The sequence below is a fragment of the Aotus nancymaae genome, unplaced genomic scaffold (genome assembly GCF_030222135.1).
Source record: "Aotus nancymaae isolate 86718 unplaced genomic scaffold, 86718_ANA_hifiasm-v0.15.2.pri h1tg000062l, whole genome shotgun sequence".
Classification (NCBI taxonomy): Eukaryota; Metazoa; Chordata; class Mammalia; order Primates; family Aotidae; genus Aotus; species Aotus nancymaae.
In genome coordinates this window covers 15,757,866-15,773,954 of record NW_026988476.1, presented here as the reverse complement: position 1 = coordinate 15,773,954, position 16,089 = coordinate 15,757,866, and positions in this window count along the sequence as shown.

Below are 16,089 nucleotides of genomic sequence, written 5' to 3'. Positions count from 1 at the left end.
AATAAATGTGTCTCAGGAAAGCTAATATGTGGATAGAGTGACTCAAGACATAGGGGTCCAGCTCAGAGAGGACCAACAGTGTGTTTGTAGAACAGTGAGATTTCCCTGCTCAGAGCCAAGGGTACTAGGGAAAGTCCAGGAGTACCTTGAAACAGATAATTGCAAAAATAGAAAGCACAGTATTCCCATTACTATTACTGTATAACAAATTTCTCTAAAACTTAGTTGCTTAAAACAACCATTTTATTACGCTTATGAATTTGATGGGTCAGAAAATTTAGAAAGAGTAACATAGATATGGCTCATCTCTGCTCCACAATGACACTGGTCTCAACTGGGAAGTTAAAGCCTACATGTTGGGGTCATCTAAAGGCTCATGTACTCACATACAACTACTATAGGATGAATTGAAGACTAGGACTGCTAACAAGAGCACCAGCATGTGACCTGTCATATTTATGGCTTTGCTTCCTCATGGCTTGATGGTCCCAGGGTAACTAGATTTCCTATGTGGCAGCTCAGGGCTCCAAATAAGAGTGCCCCAGAGAACAAGGCAAAAGCTAGATCATCTATTAACTCAGCCTTGTAAACCACAGTGTCACCTCCATCATACTATGTTGGTCAAAGAAGTCATAGGCCCACTCAGATTCAAGGGGTGGTGTCATAGAGAGAATAATACCCACCTCCCAATGGATTAAGTGACAAATAAGTGTAATATCCACAAATACAGGTTTGCTGATTATTTTCTCCCACAACATTTAAAATACTTCACAATCTCACAAATACCCATAATTCCCACGAAAGGAAAAAGAGTAATAAGTGTTCATTGTTGAGATGACCACATGTCTCGGTTCTCCCAGGAATAATCCCAGTTTATACATGTTATCCCAATGTAATTTTTAATACCTCCCCCTTTCACTCTCAAAAATGTCCTGTTTGAATGATAAATTATATGATCATCCTATTTGATATAATTCAAAGACCTATCTATAAACAAAAAGGGAAATTAACACCCTCACCTCTCTCCAAAATAATTCATCTTAATCTAAAATATCCAAATTCATCAACTATATCACATATTCCAAATGCATTTGCTTTTTGAGCAACATGCCAGTTACCTTATCAGTATGTGAAGATGCCAACCAGCAGTCGATGGTAAGAACAAGGTAGAACCAAAACCATATGACTTCAAGATTCTCCCTTAATTTAGGTGCTACAACAGGGCAGTGTATAAATCCAATTTTGTTTGTCTATGTAAGAAATAATTACCTTCAATCTTAATTTTTGTAGAGTTCTGAATATGGCAGAGTAGCAGCCTCTCCATACTTTCATAAACCTTTGAGTGTCAAAACACCAAAAAGGGCTATATAAATAAACTACATATAAAAAAAATAAACGGCTTCATAGGCAGATTTTCCCACTTCACTTTTGAGAATGAGTACCTAAAATGAAAGTCAAACATTCTTTTATATAGTAAAATAAAAGTCAAACATTCTTTTATATAGTCCTTGAAAAGACTGACCTTTTTTGTTGCAAGTTTTTTAAGCAAAGGCATTTGTTTCCCCAAATGGAGCCTTTGTCCCACTTGGACACGTTGAACAAGCCAGACTACGTGCTAACACTAAATTGCTTGTATTGACAACTCCGTTAGCGCTCTCTTAGATGTAAGGGCATTTTGCTTTGGTTTCTAACAGAGTTTGCTGTCAAACTTTAACATTTAAAAACGTTCAGCAAAGAAAGGTGAAAGGAACTTGGTTTGCATTTAACTAAGAAAAATGTATCATATTAACTCTGGATGCGTAACATCAAGCCATAAAGTTCTTGTCATGTTGTCAGTGGGGCCTTCTCCCTTATCTGTGCCTGCACTGCTAGAACTAGGAGTTTTCCACAAAAATGTCCATTTAGGGATTTTCCATTAACATATTATAAACTACTCCTCTAGTAGATTCACAAGATTCCAATTATATTGAGAGCAGGGGAAGATTATATGGGTTCTACTTATCTTAATCTGATTTTATTGTTCTCATGTTAGAAGGACCTCAGTCCACACATTAATTTCTGGATACAGTTGTCAAGAGTTTAAATATTAGTAAAGAGTTATTGCAAACATCCCTAGTTTAAGTTCCAGAATGTACCATGTCCCACATTACAACTTTTTTTTCATCTGTAAATCTATTGCAGTTACGGTTCTGTGCCTGGAGTCCCCAAGCCCATCCCCAGATTTGGTGATGTGCTAGGCAGACTCACAGAACTCACATATGACTTACTACAGCAAAAGGGTACAAGCAAAATCAGTAAAGGGAAAAAATACATGAAACAGAATCAGGAAAACCAGGTACACATTTCTAAGGATCTTGTCCCTGTTGAGGTCACATAAGGCAACTTAAATCACTCCAGTATTGAATCGTGACACTTGTAAAATGTTGCCTACTAGGAAATCTCATTAGAGACTTAGTGCCCAAGGTTTTACTGGGAGCTGGCTATATAAGAATCTCTGCCTCAGAAATACCTAAATTCCAGATTCTCAGGATGAAGGCAGGTATTTAACATAAGGCACATTCTTTGCACAAATAGTTTAAGCACAGTAAACTACTCTTATAAGTCAGAGAATGGTGGGAAACATGCCCAAAATCTAAGTACCCAGATGCCAGCCAAGGGCTAACCCTGCAACCAGGTCTAAAAATATTCTCAGTCCAGCTATGTTAGCTCTTTTCTGTATAGGTTCCCTGCCACCTGAGGTCTAGATAAGTTTGACTTAAACTCCTTTCCCAATCTCACACACTCTGGAAGATTAAGCCCTGTTAACATTTTTTTAAACTTCCTAAGGCCGTGTCTTAAGGTCTAGGTGGATTTTTCAGTTGCTTGTTTTGCCTCAACTGCCTGGCCTCACCTACTTGATAATCAAAGAGAGGCAGTCTTGTGCCCCTTCTTTTATCACTATTCAAAGTACAATGATGGCAGTTACCAAGTACACAAGAGCCTACTCACATTTGTGACAGTGTGTTCATTTTCCCTAGCTCTTTTCTAGAGCTGCTATCCTTCTCATCACTTTCTACTCTCACTTCTCATACTGCTTTTCCCACTGAAATAGAAGTGCCAAGCCAGACAGGATGATTTTAAGATTTAAACCATGCCCAAGTGATTCCCATCATGGAGCCAATAGCCATACCAACATACTGGTTTGCTTATGCAATTCCCTAAAAATACATATCTAAAACATAAGGGTTCTTACGTGATATTAAATAGGTGCAACTAAAAGGAGGTTGCACCTATTTAATATTACTTATGAGCCTTATGTATTGTCCTTCCCTTATGAGTTCTGGTCAGCCTTCCAGAAGATGAAAAAGGATTGGAATATTTTAATATATTCTACAGAAAATTATCCTTCAAGGAATTTCCTTGATGCTCCTAAATTTAAAAGCAAGAAATGAACCTTTCATAGGGTTCTGTGGCCATTGGAAAGAAACCTTCAACATTAAGTTTTCTCCCCTATAGAGCACTATCTGACATTGTAATTTTGTACCAATATAATATTTAGGAATATCTACATCAGTGTGGCTCAAAATTCCATCCTTGCAATGTTAGATCTTTGCAACACAACATCTCTGATTCCTCTCATTTTCATGAAACTTTAGTTGTGCTTTAGAAACTGTTTCTCCCATAGATCATTTTTAATTCAATTTAAATTAAGCAAATGCTTACTTGAGCAGTTAAAGCTCTCTTAAGGACACTTAAATTAACGATAATTATTTAAACATTCATATTCTCATATGCAGTTCTCCTGATTTATCCTCCAATCAACATAATTCAAAATTATATCCATGGAGAGAGTTAATTCACATATTTTATAGGAGAAAAAAATGTATTCATTTTGATTATTATTTAAAGGAAAATGAAACAAATTTAATTCACTTGTGAATTCATCACCTCTATATCATTCAGTTGCAAGACAGTCTATGCAACCTTAGGTGAAATTCTAAAACCTAAGATCCTTACTAAAACAAAATATATTAATGTAAAGCCTCTTGGTAAAGCCTCATAAATGCCACATTCAAAGTCTTGGGTTTTTCTTTGAACACTGTCTCCACATGACCAAGCCTTACTGTCTTAATCTATAGATAAGAATCATAAATATTAAATAAGAATATCTACGTTAAGTGAGTGCATTCTGCAAAATATAGCAGATGACACAGTCATTAGACTGATATTACAAAACAAAAACTTAAGGTCAACAAATCTTCATGATCTTTTCAGGTTTCCATTAGCCTTAGATAAGATAACCGTGTCTTACCTTTGCTGTTACAACATGTTCCATGGAGATGCCCAGCTCATCTCCATGGCCATCACAACATCTGACATGGTGGCTTAAGTTATATAGGTGCCCAAAAAATACTAATTGAATTAATACAGAAATTGAAGTGCTCTTCACTCTTCTCTTGATAAAACCTCAGGCTCATAGTTTAAAAGAAAATGTGCATGTTCCTCCATCAAATACATCACAGCATTACACAGATTTTAGTTTTAAACCTCACTGGCCAGTGAATTTAAATGGGCTTTGATGCAGTAGATAAGCAAGAACAGAGAGGAGAATTAAGTTAAAATGTGGGTAGGTCTCAAGGTTAGTACAAGCAGGACAGGAGGAAGCCAGTGAGGCAACTTGGATAGCTACAATCAAACATAGCAAGAGGATCAGTAATTAATACCTGTAAAGCAAACTGAGGCAAACCAACACATAAAGAATATATCCTTTTTTTGTTTTAATAAAACCAACCACTTGCATTAAGCAAAAAAAAAATCTCATAAGCTTCCTGGGTCAATAGGAGGAAATTCACAAATTTGGCCTATCTGTAGTTTACAGCAGATGATAAGTGGTGACACTTGGTTAGACTTGGGAATCAGGAGCCAAGAAAAAAAGCATTTGAAATTCATTCATAAGATATAAAAGATAAACATGACATTTCTCATTACTGTCTGTCTTTCTTTTGTAAAACTAAACCACGCTTGCTTACATAGCAACACTTCTTAAAATCCAAGGCAATGTACATGGGATGAAAGCATTTTCCTCCTGCAAAGCACTGTGTCTCATCCAGTTACAGGAAATACCATGGCAGCATCATCTGAAACACTGTCTGTGAGATCAAGCATAAAATGGAAATGTAGGTTTCCTACTATCATATACTTACATGGTGTAACCAAGAAGTAACTTAAGATCATACCTTTCCCTAAAATCCTGTAGTCTATATCAAATGATGTTCTCAACATTAAATTCCCTACTTTTGAGTTAGGACATTGTCTGCTGGTAGCCATTATTAAAATGCACATATTTCCTAAGAGGGTTAAAATATCAACCCATTCAATGGTTAATCAAACTGTAGTACACCCTTAACGTGGAATGGTACTCAGCAATAAAAAGGACTGGAGTATTGATAGATGCATCTTGAATGAATCTATATAGAATTATGAAGAATGGGGAGGGGAGAAACAATCCCAAAGACATATACTATATGATCCCATTTATATAACATGTTTGAAATGGCAAAATTATATAAATGGAGAACAGGTTAGTGATTGTCGGGGGTTAAGAATGCAAGGCATTTGGAGGCAGGGAGAACTGAGTGTAGCTGTAAAAAGGCAACATGAAGGATTTTTGTGTGATGAGATTGTTCTATATCTTGACTGTGGTAATAGATACACAAACCTTCACATGTGATAAAATTGCACAGAACTAAATACATATACACATGTGCATGCACACACATGCATGCACACACACACACATACACACAAGTACAAGCAAAGCAAAGAAAATCAGAACAAGATCAATAAGTTATGTCGATGTTAAATCTTTGCATTATATTATAGTTGTGTGCAATCGTTAGAACTTGCCTCAATTTTTCTCTTCCTAAATGTACCATAGTTTTTCAAGATGTTATCATTATGAAAAGTAGGGTAAAGGGTATACAAGATCTCCTCTGTATTTTTCCTTACAACCACATGTGAATCTAAAATTATCTCAAAATAAAACATTTAAAATTTTAAAAAATAACCATTAAATGATTTGGGGTATTAGATACACACACTTTTACCTGAAAGCAACAATTGCACACAACTATTAACACAGATAAGCCAAATTAATATTTTTAAACCACATAAAATGGGGGAATAAATGAGCTTCATAATTATAAAACCTCCACTCAATGCCAGATCTGCCACTGCTACCAAATTACATGAACTCTTGGGTGCTCAGCTTTCTCATCTTCAAAGCAGAGCTAGCAAAGCCTGTTTTGCATAGTTGTTGAGAGAATTAAATAACCCGTGTCTGGGGGCTTGGTTGGAACTCATTAAATGAGAGATATTATTCTTAACAGGTGAGCAATAAAGAGGAACATCACTGGAGTTTCCCCAAGAAGACAGAAAGGTGGGACATATTGGAAAGGTCCTAGAAACTCAAGGCAGCTTGCTGGCAAACAGATCCTAAGGTACCATGGGGACCAAATCATTTGCAGCAGCTGCCTTTTCATTTCCCTCTGGAATGCTCTTACCAGATAACTACTTGGCTACCTTCCTCACTTCATCCAGGTCTCTATTCAAATGTAAGCCTATTTCAAGGTTTAACCTATCATAGGTAGCCATTTTTTCAAGTATGTAGCAAGATAGAAAGGGAGGTACTCTACAAAAGAGACAAAATGATCATGGCCACCGCCCTCTAAAACGAAATAATTCTGCATTTGTCTTCTTCTCCTAGCCTCTTCCTTCTATATACCATTGCATTCATTCATTCAACATAGTATCTATTGTGTGAAAGGCACTCAGGATATGAAGTGGCTTTCATAAACATCTCAATGTTTAAAGCTGCCTCTTCTGATTGGCTTTGGTCCTCAGCAGAATCTAGGTTGGTACTGCTCTTTTTCTGGTTCTTAGTGAAAGCAAATGGACAAGTCAAACACTTGTGCAAAATTATAAAGCAGGCCGTATTTATCTTTGACATTATTCTACCTCCATCCCCACCCCATCACTACAACATGATCATCAAACCATTCCTTGGCTGCCTAAACCAGTGCAACATCTTATCCATGCCTAAAGGTTACCCCATGCCCATAACTTTCCTAAATTTTACATTAATTTTAGTATCCTTCAAATTGCACCAATAAGGACGTCACATATTTCCTCCTTTTACATAATGCTAAGCCTCTTACTAGATCTTTTCTACTTAAGCTTATTCAAGCACAGCACAAGTGTTCTGACAAAAAGTAACTAGACTACTATTAAAAAAAGGACATAGGAAATTACCATATCAATTTCTGATTAACTTCCATTCTGATTTGCAACAACTATATTTCTCTAATAGAACATAGTAATTTTTAATGTCTTTCACTGTTACTTTTATACCAGTCTGTCTTGTAAAAATGCAAATATCAAATGCAACTCAACTCCAGCGAAACCACTGTACCATCATTTTTTAAAAAGCATACCCAATTCCATTTCAAAAAATTAAATATTAGAGAAGTAACATCAAGTTATAAATTATCTATAACAAACCCATGGATGCAATTTCTGTGCAATTAATCCTGTCAATACAATTTTAGATGCTAGCTAATGTTCTTAATAAGATAAGGCAACATCCACTAAACAACCTCCTGAGTTAATTGAAGTGGGAAACAAATCCAGACATGTTACAGGGAAAGAATGCTTTGCCTTAACATTTACCTTAAACATTTCTAACATAACAAAAGATCTTGTACACATTTACCAAGAATAGGGGTTTGAGGAGTTGATAAGGTTTTTGTTATGCATTAAAGGTTGAAACTTAGTATGCTAAGGAAAGAGAAATATTAAGATCATAGATAGAAACACAATTGGGCATACTATGTTTTTAAATTCATTCTTAGAAAATGGAATTCTTGAAAGCATCAAAAATGAATAACTCAGAGCCCAAAATGGAAAGCTAGAATTTTTCAAATCTGATTCATTTTACAAAAATGCTATATCTCAACAGATTAGGTAACAGATTAGAATATTCGACAAGGTACTTGTTGCATAAACCATCAAAAAAGAAAGGGAAAGTAGGAGAACCACCCAACTAGCTCATCTGCTAAACAAAGGCATTTCCTTTTCCTTGGAGAGCTTTGGCAGTTAACTTTTGGGAGATTTAGAAGGTTAAGATTCAATCTGCACAGCTTTTTTTTACATAGCCCTAAGTGAATTAAGTGCTTGATTTAATGTTTCCAATGCTGTCTTTCTTTCAGTTTACTTTAAAGTGTCATAATAATACAGCGTGTACTTACTACTTATGAATATTCTAGCTACAGGGGACCAAGAACAGCACACTACATTACTGTTTTCATCTAAAAGGGTCCTAAAGAACTTTTTGCAATTTTCGTTCTATCTTCTCAAATAAATACTATTAGTGGGTGCTAGAATGGGTTCCAGTGTTAGCTCTACTACTTACTAGCTGCATGCATATCCATGAGTCAAGTTACATAACTTCTCTGTGCTTCAAGTTTCTTATTTATAAAGTAGGGGTGGCAACATTATCTACTTCATAAGATTAAGAATTAAGTGAGTTAATATACCTGATATACTTACAACAAGTGGTACACAGTAGTAACTAGTAAGTTTTTCTTGTTTTTCAGACCATGTACTAAGTGCTAAGAATATTATGGTAACCAAAACCAGAAAAGATTCTTACTCACTTTGTATTTTCAACCATTAATTTAATACATATATAATTTGTAACTGAAATAATGGTTCATGAAGGTTAAAAAATAGAATTCTATAACAGTATATAACATAGGAATTTTACCCAGCTATAGAGAGTCACAGAAGTTTTCCTTGAGCAAATGAACCTCTTTGAGACCTGATGGATGAGTATGAGTTAACCAGATTTTTTTTTAAGCAAGGGTAAGAGCCTTCCCAGTTGAAGACAACCACGTGCAGAAACTCTGTAGTAAAAAGCTTCGGGATGAGTAAGTAATAAAACACATCACTAAAAACGATAATTAACTTGGCTGGGTGTGGTGGCTCATGCCTGTAATCCCAGCAATTTGAGAGGCCAAGGTGAGCAGAACACTTGAGGTCAAGAGGTCGAGACCAGCCAGGCCAACATGGCAAAACTCTGTCTCTATTAAAAAATTAAAAAACCTAGTGAGGCATGGTGGTGCATGCCTGGAGTCCCAGCAACTAGGAAGCCTGAAGCATGAGAATTGTTTGAACCCAGGAGGCAGAGGTTGCAGTGAGCCAAGAGTGCACCACTGCAATCCACCCTGGGTGACAGAGACTCTGTCTAAAAAAAAGAGATAATTAATTCTAGTGAGAATTAAGTTTTTTAAGGAAAAAAAGTACCTATAATACACTACTTGGCTCAGTTGTGAATAATATTTACGAAGTTATAATAATATAAACCCTGACTAAATGACCAAAGCTTATGTAAATATGGTAATGTAATCAAGGAGGAAAAATTGTTGTAGAAGAGGGGTTGTTGGGGAATATGTAAATGAGCTAAAATTTTATCTTCCATAATAGGATAAAAGCTAAAATTTACAGTGAACAAAATCTAAAAATAGCAGTATATGAATGTCATTTAAAAATATATAAATCCCAGAATTTGCTAAGAGACTTAAAAGTGCTTGACTATGGGAAAAAAAGAATTAGATAAAGGTAAGAATAGAAATAGGACTGCTTTCTTCATTGTAAGATTGTAGTACCATTTTATTTTTAAACTATGTGCATGCACAAGCATAGCAGTCCTGAAGGTGCACCACTGAGATATCTTTCAAGAGAACCTGCTATGAAAAGTGTACTTGACTGACAGCACTAGCTGCTGCTCCCATGAGCATAGTGGGGTTCCAATGCCAGTCAATTCTGCCTGAAACACAACTCCTCTAATGGGCAGTTTTGACTCAGGGAATCCCATTGGCCTGGCTGAAACCTCATAAGAACTGTGCTGAGCTCTGAGGCTCTTCCTACCTGATTTTTCCTTCCTTCTTTCCTTTTGCAGGTATCCAATCTGTATCACATTCTGAATGCTTTCCCTGTCTACTGCTGTTACCATTCCTTTATGGTTCACAGGAATCTCCCTGAAGAAATCTCTTGCTTATTGAATCCCACCTTGGTGCCTGCCTCTCAGAGAAGCAAAACTGTCAAAATAACTTTGATAAAATTGCTTAAACTTAAAAGTAGAAAAAAGACCTACAAAAAAGTCTTTAATGTTCAAATAGAGCTTTGCCATTTTAAAAAAAATAAGAAAAAACTTGGCAATATTCAATACCTGAGTTCAAAATCATTCCCAGTAGAGGAAAGAGCATGAACTTGAGCCAGAAAGGCCAAGCTCAGGTCAGTTGTGTGAAACCCTGTTTTTTTTTAACTTATGCAGTCTATGATATTGGGCACAATCAAGACTCTCATTATTTGTAAAAAGTACCTCCTTTTTAAGTTATTGTTGCATATTAAGTGAAATAAGTCAGGTCAAATGTTGCAAAATAACAATAATAATAGCATGAACCACTTAAGGAACTGAAAATAGGCCAATATAGGTGAGAGCTAAACTGGTAGTGTAGTTTTGTAATAATTATATATAAAGAGCCTGATTATGTTTAGAACATTTGTCCTTGCAATTCCATTTACAGGTATCTAAACCAAGAATATAAACAGAAATATAGCAAAGTTTACAAATAAATATATTTATTATCAAACTATTACAATCTAAAAAATATTAGAAACAACTAAAATATCCTAAAATAAAAGATCAGTTATATTCAAATATATGAGTGAAATATATTTCTCAGCTTTTAGAAAACATTTATAATTTGGGAATGACAGGAAAGTGGCCATAAAGTACTTCCTAGATAGAGAAGGGCTGAGGGAATTTGTTACCACTAGGCCAGAACTACAATAAATGCTCAAAGGAGTCCTAATTCTGGAAGTAAAAGGATAGGATGACATTTACCATTATAAAACATATGAAAGTACAAAACTCCCTGGTAAAGCAATCATGCAAAGAAGAAAGAAAATGGACTTAAATGGTACCACTACAGAAATTCACCAATTCCAATGACAACGATGAGAGAAAAAGAAAGGAACAAGAAATAGATAAAACAACCGGAAAACAATTAAAATATGACAGAAACAAAGCCTCATATATCAATAATAACTTTGAATGTAAATAGATTAAATTCTCCTCTTAAAAGATACAGAATGGCTGAATGAATTTAAAAACATAATCCAAGTATATAATACTTAAAAGAAACTGACCTTATCAGCAAAGATACAAATAGACTAAAAATAAAGGTATAGAAAAAGGTATTCCATGTTAATGAAAACCAAAAGCAAGCAGGAGTAGCTATGATTATATCAGATAAAACAGACTGGAAGTGGCGGCAAGATGGCTGAATAGGAACAGCTCTGGTCTGCAGCTCCCAGTGAGATCAACACAAAAGGCAGGTGATTTCTGCATTTCCAATTGAGGTACCCAGATCATCTCACTGGGACTGGTGAGACAGGGGTGCACCTATAGAGGGCAAGTGAAAGCAGGGTGGGGTGTCACCTCACCTGAGAAGTGCAAGGGTTTGGGAAACCCTTCCCTAGCCAAGGGAAGCCATGAGGGACTGTTCTGTGAGAAACAGTGCATTCTGGCCCAAATGCTGAGCATTTCCCATGGTCTTCAACACCTGCAAACCAGGAGATTCCCTTAGGTGCCTATACTACCAAGGCCCTGGGTTTCAAGCACAGAACTGGACGGCCTTTGGGGTAGACATTGAGCTACCTGCAGGAGTTTTCTTTCATACCCCAGTGGCACCTGGAACACTAGCAAGAGAGAACCTTTCACTCCCCTAAAAAGGAGGCTGAAGCCAGGGAGCCAAGTGGTCTAACTCAGCAGATCCCAGCCCCACAGAGCCCAGCAAGCTAAGACCAACTGGCTTGAAATTTTCACTGCCAGCACAGCAGTCTGAAGTCAACCTGGGATGCTCAAGCTTAGTCGGGGGAGGGGTGTCCAGCATTATTGAGATTTGAGTAGTCAATTTTCCCCTCACAGTGTAAACGAAGCCTCAGGGAAGTTCAAACTGAGCAGAGCCCACCTACCGCAGCTCAACAAAGCCACTGTAGCCAGACTGCCTCTCTAGATTCCTCCTCTATGGGAAGGGCATCTCTGAAAGAAAGGCAGCAGCCCCAGTCAGGGGCTTATAGATAAAACTCCCATTTCCCTGGGACAAAGGATCTAGAGAAAGGAGTGGCTGTAGGTGCACCTTCAGTAGGCTTAAAAGTTCCTGCCTGCCAGCTCTGAAGAGAGCAATAGATCTCCCAGCACAGCACTCAAGCTCTGCTAAGGGACACACTGCCTCCTCAAGTGGGTCCCTGATGCCCATGCCTTCTAACTGGGACTCACCTCCCAGCAGGGGTTGAAAGACACCTCATACAAGGAGAGCTCTGGCTGGCATCTGGTGGGTGTCCTTGTGGGACAAAACTTCCAGAGGAAGGAACAGGAAGCAATATTTGCTATTATGCAGCCTCCATTGGTGATACCCAGGCAAACAGGGTCTAGAGTGAACCTCCAGCACACTCTAGCAGACCTGCAGCAGAGATACGTGAATGTTAGAAGGAAAACTAACAAACAGAAAGGAGTAGCATCAACATCAACAAAAAAGATGTCCACACAAAACCCTATCCGAAGGTCACCAGTATCAAAGACCAAAGGTAGATAAATCCATGGAGATGAGAAAAAACCAGCACAAAAAGGCTGAAAATTCCAAAAACCAAAACACCTCTTCTCCTCCAAAGGATTACTACTCCTCCCCAGTAAGGGAGCAAACTGGACAGAGAATCAGTTTGACAAATTGACAGAAGAAGGCTTCGGAAGGTGGGTAATAACAAACTCCATCAAGCTAAAGGAGCATGTTCTAACTCAATGCAAGGAAGGTAAGAACCGTGAAAAAAGAGGAATTGCTAACTAGAATAACCAGTTTAGAAAAAAACATAAGTGACTTGATAGAGCTGAAAAATACAGCATGAGAATTTCATGAAGCACACCTAAGTATCAATAGCCAAATTGATCAAGCAGGAGAAAGAATATCAGAGATTGAAGATCAAGTTAATAAATAAAGCATGAAGACAATATTAGAGAAAAAAGATTGTAAAGAAATGAACAAAGCCTCTAAGAAATATGGAACTATGTGAAAAGACCAAACCTATGTTTGATTGGTATGCCAGAAAGTGACAGGGAGAATGGAACCAAGTTGGAAAAGACTCTTCAGGATATTATCCAGGAGAACTTCCCCAGCCTAGCAAGACAGACTAACATTCAAATTCAGGAAATACAGAGAACACCAAAAGATACTCCTGGAGAAGAACAATCCCAAGACACATAATTGTCAGATTCACCAAGGTTGAAATGAAGAAAAAAATGTTAAAGGCAGCCAGAGAGAAAGGTCAAGTTATCCACAAAGGGAAGCCCATCAGACTAACAGCAGATCTCTCATCAGAAACCCTACAAGCTAGGAGAGAATGGGGGCTGATATTCAACATTTTAAAGGAAAAAATTTTCAACCCAGAATTTCATATCCAGCCAAACTAAGATTCATAAGCAAAGGAGAAATAAAATACTTTATAGACAAGCAAATGCTGAGAGATTTTGTCACCACCAGGCCTGCCTTACAAGAGCTTCTGAAGGAGCACTAAATACGGAAAGGAAAAACTGGTACTAGCCACTGCAAAAACACCAAAATACAAATACCATCGACGCTATGAAGAAACTGCATCAACTAACAGGCAAAACAACCATCTAACACCACAATGACAGGATCAAATTCACACATAACAATATTAACCTTAAATGTAAATGGGCTAAATGCCCCAGTTAAAAGACACAGACTGGAAAATTGGATAAAGTATCAAGACCCTTTGACCAAGGGGTCAATAAGAAAATTTTTAAAAAAAGAAAAGAAAAGAATCAAGACCCATCAGTGTGCTATATTCAGGAGACCCATCTCATGTGTGAAGATGCACATAGGCTCAAAATAAAAGGATGGAGAAATATTTACCAACCAAATTGAGAGGAAAAAAAGGGTTTGCAATCCTAGTCTCTTAAAAAACAGACTTTAAACCAACAAAGATCAAAAAAGACAAGAAGAGCACTATATAATGGTAAAAAGATCAATGCAACAAGATTAACTATCCTAAATATATAGGCACCCAATACAGGAGCACCCAGATTCATAAAGCAGGTACTTAGAGACCTACTAAGAGACTTAGACTCCCACACAATAATAGTAGGAGACTTCAACATCTCACTGTCAATATTAGACAGATCAATGCAGCAGAAAATTAACAAGGATATTCAGGACTTGAACTCAGCACTAGACCAAGTGGACCTAATAGACAGCTACAGAACTCTCCACCCAGATCAACAGAATATACATTCTTCTCAGCAACACATCACACTTATTCTAAAACTGACCACATAATTGGAAGTAAAACACCCCTCAACACATGCAAAAAAATGGAAATCATAACAAACAGTCTCTCAGACCACAGTGCAATCAAATTAGAACTCAGGATTAAGAAACTCACTCAAAACCACACAACTACATGGAAACTGAACAACCTGCTCCTTAATGACTAGTGGGTAAATAATGAAATTAAGGCAGAAATAAGTAAGTTATTGAAGCCAATGAATACAAAGACACAATGTACCAGAATCTCTGGGATACAGCAAAATCAGTGTTTAGACAGAAATTTATAGCACTAAATGTCCACAGGAGAAAGTGAGAAATATTAAAATCAACACCATAACATCACAATTAGAACTAGAGAAGCAAGAGCAAACAAATTCAAAAGGTAGCAGAAGACAAGAAATAACTAAGATCAGAGCGGAACTGAAGGAGGTAGAGACACAAAAATAAACCTTCAAAAATCAATGAATCCAGGAGCTGGTTTTTTGAAAAGATTAAAAAAATACATAGACCTCTAGCCAAACTAATAAAGAAGAAGAGAGAGAAGAATCAAATAGACACAATAAAAAAATGATAAAGGGGATATTACCACTTATACCACAGAAATATAAACTACCATCAGAGAATACTGTAAACACCTCTACACAAATAAACAAGAAAATCTAGGGAAAAAAATGAATAAATTCCTGGACATATACACCCTCTCAAGACAAAACCAGGATGAACTCGATCTCTGACTAAACCAATAACAAGTCCTGAAACTGAGGCAGTCATTAATAGCCTACCAACTAAAAAAAGGCCAAGACTAGATGAATTCAAAGCCAAATTCTATCAGAGGTACAAAGAGGAGCTGATACCATTTCTTCTGAAGCTATTCCAAGCAATAAAATAAGAGGGACTTCTCCCTAACTCATTTTATGATGCCAACATCATCCTGATATGAAAACCTGGCAGAGATACAACAACTAAAGAAAATTTCAGACCAATTGTTTCATCCCAGATAAACATCAATTTGAAAATCTTCAACAAAATACTGGCAAACTAATTTCAGCAGCACAATAAAAAACTTATCCACCATGATCAAAATGGCTTCATCCCTGAGATGCAAAGCTGCTTCACATACACAAATCAATAAACATAATCCATCACATAAAAAGAACCAATGACAAAAACCACGATTATTTCAATAGATGCATAAAATGCATTCAGTAAAATTCAACACCCCTTCATACCAGAAACTCTCAATAAACTAGGTATTGATGGAACATATCTCAAAATAAGAGCTATTTATGGCAAACCCATAGCCAATATCATATTGAATGGGCAAAAGCTGGAAGCACTCCCTTTGAAAACTGGCATAAGACAAGGATGCCCTCTCTCACCACTCCTATTCAACACAGTATTGGAAGTTCTGGCCAGGGTAATCAGGCAAGAGAAAGAAATAAAGGGTATTCAATTAGGAAAATAGGAAATCCAATTGTCTCTGTTTGCAGATGACATGATTGCATATTTAGAAAACCCCAACGTCTCAGCCCAAAATCTCCTTAAGCTGATAAGCAACTTCAGCAAAGTCTCAGGATACAAAATCAATATGCAAAAATCACAAGCATTCCTATACAACAATAATAGACAAACAGAGAGCCCA